The sequence below is a fragment of the Nycticebus coucang genome, chromosome 1 (assembly GCF_027406575.1).
Source record: "Nycticebus coucang isolate mNycCou1 chromosome 1, mNycCou1.pri, whole genome shotgun sequence".
NCBI classification, from domain to species: domain Eukaryota; kingdom Metazoa; phylum Chordata; class Mammalia; order Primates; family Lorisidae; genus Nycticebus; species Nycticebus coucang.
Genome location: NC_069780.1, coordinates 105,211,297 through 105,219,422, shown reverse-complemented (window position 1 = coordinate 105,219,422; position 8,126 = coordinate 105,211,297).

The following is an 8,126-nucleotide window of genomic DNA, read 5'->3' as shown; positions in this document are numbered from 1 at the left end:
AACCTAGGCCCAAGATATAAAAGTCTGGAAGCTAAGTCAGCAATGCCTTTACCGCTTTATGCAAATCGGTTTCCTCTAGCCCCACCTGGGAGTTCAAATTCGTCTGACTCCCATAAAATACTCAAAGAGGGCCTGCTATTTCATTCATTTAGTAAGCTTCCTGAGATAGGAGTTTCGGCAATAAGAAAACGAGAAAATTCCCGTCAAGAACTGAAAGAAATTGAAAATATAAGAGAAACGGTGTAGGGGAGTGAAGAGCTATCCTTCCACTGTGTCAGGAAATGGGGAACCTATTAAAATGTGATATACATGCCATATGATATGCACACAGCCAAAGATTCTAAAGTGCAAAGTAAATATTCCCAACTGCTAGAATATTTGTCAAATATGTGCTAGAAAAAAAAACATAAAACTTTGGAGTGAAATATCAAAAGACAACATCCAAGAGACAATTCTGTCAACCGAGTCGAGACAGATGAGGCTAGAAGAGAAACCCGGCAGGACGAAAGAGGTCTCCTGCAGACATTTCCAGTATTCAAGAAGAGAATACAGGAACTAAAAATAGATCAAAGTTTAGCCAGAGGGAAAACGATCTTTAGCAGGAGCACTGTGTGGAATTGTTTCCAGAACTGGGTATAGAAGGTATCAATTCTAAGGCAGGTTGGTGGACCTTGTGATATACAGACCAGACGCCCTGCAAGGAGTCCCTGCCTCCACTGGGTTGGAGGTTCCTTCAGCAAGTACCGTGGCTGGAAAAAGAGCCCTCCCCAAGGTCATGCCCCTTCCCAGGGAAGCCCCATCCAAGGGCCCTTCAATTAAAGGGTATAAAGCTCTGGCCACTTTGTCCCAGCTCAAGACAACACTGAAGGGTCATTCTAGTTCCAAAGATTCCCCTGGGGCTGGCTGAGGTCTGCCCAATAGTATGACATCTCCACCCACCCTGTCCTGCTTCCTTCTCTCCTTTTCTTACGCACTAACCACTCCCCCCAAAGTGTTCTTTAATTAGTGTCCAGAACACTGAACTCCACCTCAGAGCTGTCCGCTGCTTTCCTGGGGACTAGTGAGGGAAGGTGAGCCAGCAGTGAACAAACACATGAACTTAGGAGACCTTACAGATGAGTGGTATGACCAGCACAGGGACAGCTCCTGTGCTTACATTACTTTTATTTATTTATTTGAGATAGAGTCTCTCTCACTCTGTCACCCTGGGTAGAGTGCCATGACATCATCCTAGCTCACAGCACCCTCATACTCTTGGGCTCAAGCAATCCTCCTGCCTCATCCTCCCCAGTAGTTAGGACTACAGGCTTCTACCACCACGCCTGACTAGTTTTTCTATTTTTAGTAGAGATGGGGTCTCATTCTTGCTCAGGCTGATCTCAAACTTTTGAGCTTGAGGGATCTTCCTGAAAGAACCAGACCACTACCATCTTAAGAGTTAAGTTTTGCTTCCCCCCTCCCCCACCATTTCACTCAGTAAGTTTAACTTTCCAGGCAAGCCCAGGCAATTCCCTGAAATCATGAGACAACTGCCCACCAATCAGGGACCCCCCCACCTGACCAATCCAGAAGTGCCCCCTTTGTTTCAAGCTGTGCACGCCCACCCACTGCACGGGACCATAAAACCCCCGAGCTCTGGAGCAGGATCCGTTGTAGCGGAGACCCCAGGAGCCCAAGTTCGAACTTGCAATAAACGGCCCTTTTGCTTTTGCATCAGGCTTGGCTCCCTGGTGGTCTTTGTGGGGAATTTCAAGATCTGGGCACAACACTCCCACCTCGGCTTCCTGGAGTGCTGGGGTCACAGCTGTGAGCCACTACTTCCAGCCTGGCCTCTACAGTTTTAAGCACCCTGCCTGCTTCTGTGACTGTTAAGAGGCTCAGTGTGTTTTATTTTGCTATGACATGCATTTTTTTCAGCTCCTAAAGCTTATCCATTTTGCCCTGTTTCTCAGAATGATGAATGACAGCCACCAGTCACCACTGACTGATGGGAGAAGGGACAGCCTGGCCATCTGTCACCAGGGGCCTGTCTTCAATTTTGCACAGTGACCTTACTCCAAAGACTATCTAAGCCTTCAGGGTTGCTCCCAACTACACCAGGAGAGACAGGTGCATACTGCGAACACGAGTTAAATATTCTGGTGGCGCTCCCAATGGCACTTGACTCCGACTGTTTCAGATGTCCTTGCTGGTAAAAGCAAGCTGCAGGCATTTCGTATTTACGTCTTCACATTTGGTCAGGCGGCTCCCTCTCCATAGCTAGTTGCCTTTCAGGTGCGCTCTTATTATCCATTGTCATAACAAACACCTCTGATTGCTTTATTTGAAAGGTCCGCATCAAAATACACCACAAAGATGTCTCCTGGGGAAATTGACTATTGTTGTCCAAATGCAGTTATCCCAGAGCTCTAGAGAACTCTGGTAAGCTTCCACATTTACCAGAGATTAATTTACATCACAATTGTTGCAGAAGCACTGCCTTTATTTTTTTCTTTTTTATGAGTATGTTAGTTTAGTAGTTAGTATATACTTTTTTGTATAGTATGTTAGTTTCTTAACCTCTTCACTGCTCCGCATTTTTTGAACCCTCAGCCCTGTCCCCTTATCTGTGGTAATACACAGTCTTCAGTAGGTAATATGTTTCCAGGACAAGGTCAGGATGCCTTGCCTAGCTTGGATTTCTTACATCACTGATTTTTTTTTTTTTTTTTTTTTTTGAGATAGAGTCTCACTCTGGTTAAAGTACTATGACATCATAGCTTACAGCAGCCTCAAACTCCTGGGCTCAAGAAATCCTCCTGCCTCAGCCTCCCTAGTAGCTGGGACTATAGGTGCCCACCACCATGCTCAGCTAGTTTTTCTATTTTTAATAGAGATGGGGTCTTGCTCTGGCTCAGGCTGGTCTCAAACCCCTGAGTTCAAGTGATCCTCCCACCTCAGCCTCCCAGAGTGCTAGGATTACACCTGGCACCTGGCCACATCAAATATTCTAAAATAAAGTGCCCCTTCCCCTGCTTTGCTACTTTCTCTCTCCCTCTTTCTCCCCTCTCCCACCCTACCCACCCCCACACACACCCCGGCATACACACAGCAGAGTGGGAAACATGGAGTGGTGGAGAATGGGTGACTCACAGACGGATAGCATAGGGGGTTTGAAGGAGACGTCACCCAGACTGGGATCACCCAGGGTCCCTTCTCTGCAATATCTATTCAGGTTTAGAGGGGTCGGACTTGTCTTCAGCTACTGTGACCCATCACAATAATTCCAGTGACCCATGGACTACACCGAGGTGGGGAGAGGAGGGAAGCTTGTATCCCAGGGCTGGGTGCAGGGCTGGCCTGGTGCTGTCCCAGAACTGGAGCTGGAACTTTGGCCCATTCAATCCCAGCTCTGAGCTAGATAGGAACTCCAAGCTCAGCTGGATTTGGGGTTAGGGACCTGCAGAAGACAGGAAATAGTGGAGGGCAATGGTGACACCGTCCCATGGCAGGCAGAGGCTGTGTGCTAAGTGCCTTACCCATGTTGTCACATCTCATCTTCACAAAAACTCTAAAAGGTGAGTATTATTATTACCTTCTCTCACAGGTCAGGACACTGCTGGTTTGGGGACCTTTTTTCTAGGGTCACAGCTAGAGGCTCTAAATTCTCAAAACACAACCGCTGTTCTGAAGATAAATATTATCTTTATGCAAATAGTATATAAAGACTCCCAGACCCTGTTTCTCTTCTTTTTTAAATTCTTTTCCCTAGAAGAGTTCAATACATGAAAGACCACTCTGTCCTTCTCTGTCATTAAGCAATGCTCATGTGCAGGGCAGTGATGTCACATCATGTTAGGACAGATCTTCAGACATGGTGATATCTGGAAAATTAGATGACGATTTCAACAGCTCAGAATCTGGCCAAATGCTATTATCACATTGTGCAAAGATTCCTCCCAAATGTTTTGCCCAGGTTAAAGGCTTGGAGAGAATCACAGCTAAGATTTATGCCCACAAATATCAGATTCAAAATGATGGTTCTCCTGACAGTCATAACTCGCCCACAAGCACACAGGTAATATTTTTAGTTGTTAGGTTATAGCAGGAATGTTGCAGCCTAAAATATATGTGTGACAAGTTCATAACAGACAATACAAGATTGGTTAATTTAGGTTTCCTCTATTCTAAGGTTGTTTGCATTTATACAGAAGCTGATTCATGTAAGTATGATTTTTGCACTTAAAGAAAAGTGCATTTCCAAGTGAAGGGGCAATAATTACTTGCAAATTTAAATTAAAGTGCTTAAGAGTTTCACACAGGCAGCATTTGAGCTTAGCACTCAATGACAAGTGGTGGAAATAAGAAAACCTTAGAGCACATTCAAATATTTAAGTCAAGAGAACTCAGGGTGGCTGGGTGTGGTGGCTCACGCCTATAGTCCCAGCAGTCTGGGAGGTCAAGAGGTAGGACCCCTTGAGCTCAGGAGTTTAAGACCAGCCTGAGCAAGAGTCAGATCCCTGTCTCTACCAAAAATAGAAAAACTAGCCAGGTGTGTGGTGGGCACTTTTAGTCCCAGCTACTTGGGAGACTGAGGCAGGAAGATTGCTTGGGCCTGGGAGTTTGACGTTGCTGTGAAGTATGACACCACGGCACCTCATCAGGGTGACAGAGTGACACTCTGTCTCAACAAACAAACAAACAAGAAGAAGGGAGCACAGAAGGAAGGAGGGTGGCTTTTTTTTATAAAACAGAAGGGAAAGTTCAAGGTTAAAATAAACTCTATAGTGTAGTAAATATATTCCTTTTCACTGTATTTTATGTTCTCGTGGAGGTATGCACACTCAGGCGAATATCATACATGCATTCATGCATTTAAAGACATTCTCTAAACACACAGTATAAAGCAGATAGGGACATTTTAATCTTGGAAATTAGCATGCAATTATGTGCCTGAGTCTGAAAATGACTTGTGAAGGAGAAACAGGATATGAGATTAAAGGAAGCATTATACGTATATTTAGCTTCCCTCCTGTGTTTGAATACATTAGGTGCCAGTGGCTACTCTGGGAAAGTCCCAAATAGATTGGCCTCAGTAGATGATTAACTTATATAAGTTCATCTAGGACAATACTGTAAACACAAAATTGTGCCTGATAAACAGTACTTTTTTTGTTAGTTTGTTTTAGATAGAGTCTTACTCAGTCACCCTGGTAGAGTACCTTGGCATCACAGCTCACAGAAACCTCCAACTCCTGGGCTCAGGGATGGTCCCACCTCAGCCTCCACCCCACCCCACCTCAAGTAGCTGGGACTACACGTACCTGCCACCATGCCCACCTAGTTTTTCTATTTTTAGTAGAGATAATGTCTTGCTCCTCCTCAGGCTGGTCTCAAAGGGATCCACATGCTTTGGCCTCCCAGAGTGCTGGGATTACAGGTGTGAGCCCCTGTGCTCAGCCTGGATCAACATTTTTTCTTTTTTAGAGACAGAGTCTTACTTTATCATCCTTGGTAGAGTGCTGTGGTGTCATAGCTCACAGCAACCTCCAACTCCTGAGCTTAGGCAATTCTCTTGCCTCAGCCTCTTGAATAGCTGGGACTACAGGTGCCCACCACAATGCCTAGCTATTTTTTTGTTGCAGTTTGGCCAGGGCTAGATTGGAACCCATCACACTGGGTATATGGGGCTGGCACCCTACCCACTGAGCCACAGGCACTGCCCTGGATCAACATTTGTGATCAACAAAACACTATGTGATTCCCTTAAATGCAATACTTATAAAATTTTAATTATTTTTCAAGTTGTCAAACTAAAAGAAAAATCTATAGTTTTCTGACATTGTTATAGGATGGATGCAAGATATCAAGACCCAAAGTCAATTAATACAGTGCCAATTAGGAAGTCTTTATTAAAGAAAAGACGGAACGGCCGGCTGTTCCCCCAGTATGGAGAGCAGCTCAGACCACCGGTAGAGTTCATCTTATATAATGTGGGCTGATAGAATCTTGGGTGAGTTTTTCTGATTAGAAAATTGCAGAGGCAAGTATTGTTTAAATGCTTACAGGGTATACAATAAAAATAATCACAGACATTCAGTCACATTGGTTTTAGTCATTCCTTCTAACAATATCTTTCTAGCCACCATGTCTGTTGGGTGTTTTAGTAAGGTGGGGGTCGCGGAAGGCAAATTGGGGAAGTGCGGGCTAGTTTCTGCAGCTCAGACTTCTCAGCACCACTACCTCTGCTTCCCTCCCTTTTTTCTTCTGTCTCCTTTAACATTTCATTAAACAGTAAGCAGTTTATTATGATTTCTTACACACTTACGCTATACTTAATGTCTAATGCTTTCTATCATTTATCATTTATTAATTTTTTTTGGTGTGTAGCTCGGTTTTATTTATGTCCATCATTTATTAATTTTTTTTTTCTTTTGCAGTTTTTGGCTGAGGCTGGGTTTGAACCTGCCACCTCTGGCATATGGGGCCGGTGCCCTACTCCTTTGAGCCACAGGCGCCACCCCCATTATTAATCTTTTTGTTATCTATTTTACCTACTTCTAAACTGTTGTTAAGGCTTAGTAACTACTAAGCAATCTCCCTCTCCCCTCCTGCTACTGATTGTATCTTGCTGATTTAGCAAGAATTTAAAGGTGAAGCAAAATGGAAGGCAACAAAGTGGGTGAGGTGAGAGGGACAGTATTTTTATCCCATCTTAATATTTTTATAGTTTTTACCAATTAAAGAATAATGAATAGAAATAGGAAATAGTGAGCTAAAGTGCCTCATAATTCCACCCCCCCAAGACAACCTCTATTAAGAATTCATTATATGGGTCATGGGAGAAGATGGTGGCTGAGTAACAGCTTCCTTGCAACTGGACACGGTGAGTCTGAACACGGTGAGACTCCAGGCATCTCTGGCTGGTGGGATCTGCCTATAAACATCCTTTTGAAGACACAGGGAGTCAGCAAGAGACTTCTGACCCCAGGAGGAGGACAAAAGCCGTGGAGAACTGGCAAGTGTTTGCAAGTATTCATTTGGTCTAATCCCTCCGGCAGCTGTAAGTACAGCAGCAGTGAGATTGCAAACTGGAAAGGCCTTACCTGTGAGCTGCTTTGGTTTTTTTTGGACTTGGCACTCAGTTGAACTACCTTGGGAGAACTTGGGTAAGAGTGTGGAGGACTTTAAGCATTATCTAGGGCCCCAGACAGAGCTGCTGAAGCAGTTGTAGCAAATAGTGTTCAGCTGTGGGCCGTGGGGAGCCATTGTGGGAGAAGTGCCCTGGCAAGTTCTGTCTTCAGAGTCACAGAGCAAGGATAGGGTGGGATCTAGTAATCTAGTGACTGAGCAGCCTAAAGGCGGAGACTGAGATGCCTTGCAGCCTTAGCCCTCAGGGGCATAATAAGTGAGACCTGTTTTGGCACGCTGGTTAAGTGGATAGCTACTTCAGGAGTGATCCCTGCAACAAGCACTTTCCTGGCAAAGCTTCTGCTTAGCCAAGTTTAGCAGTTTGAAGAGCCTTTTACATAGGCTGAAGTAATATTTAGGCTGTCCACCCTGCAGGGTTTGAGAAATCAGCAGAGGCCTTCAGTCTCCATCTCGTACAGGCATATCAGCAGTGTGATTAACATCTAATACCCAGAAGATCATCTGTTGCCCAGACAATATTCAGCAAGATACATATACTGCTTTGTTTGGGGATTTGGGGGTGGGGGGGGCAGGAGGTTGTTGTTTTGTTTTTTAATTTCAACATTTTCCCTATAAATTTTTCTTTTCTTTTTTCTTTTCTTTCTGTGTTTTTCTAGTTTAAATATAATTTCCCATTGTTGCCTTTTTCAACAGTTAGAACTTCATTTTTGCTAGTGTTTCTACTCCTATTATTTGGTTTTCCCCTCAATTTTATCCCATAAAGTTTTCCGTTTGCTTACTTTGGTTTGATTTATAAATCATTTTTGTCTTTCTTCTCTACCTGGTGGAGGTGGGGTACTGTGTTTGAATAGGCTAGCAAAGAACTGCTGACCTCAAGGGAACTACCCAATCTGGTACCCCCGAGATTGGGGGTTTAAGTTTGGGTCAAAGTACCCTACTGTACACTTATATTGCCCTGTCTCCCTCTTTCTGTGCCTCACTTCTTTTTGTCAATA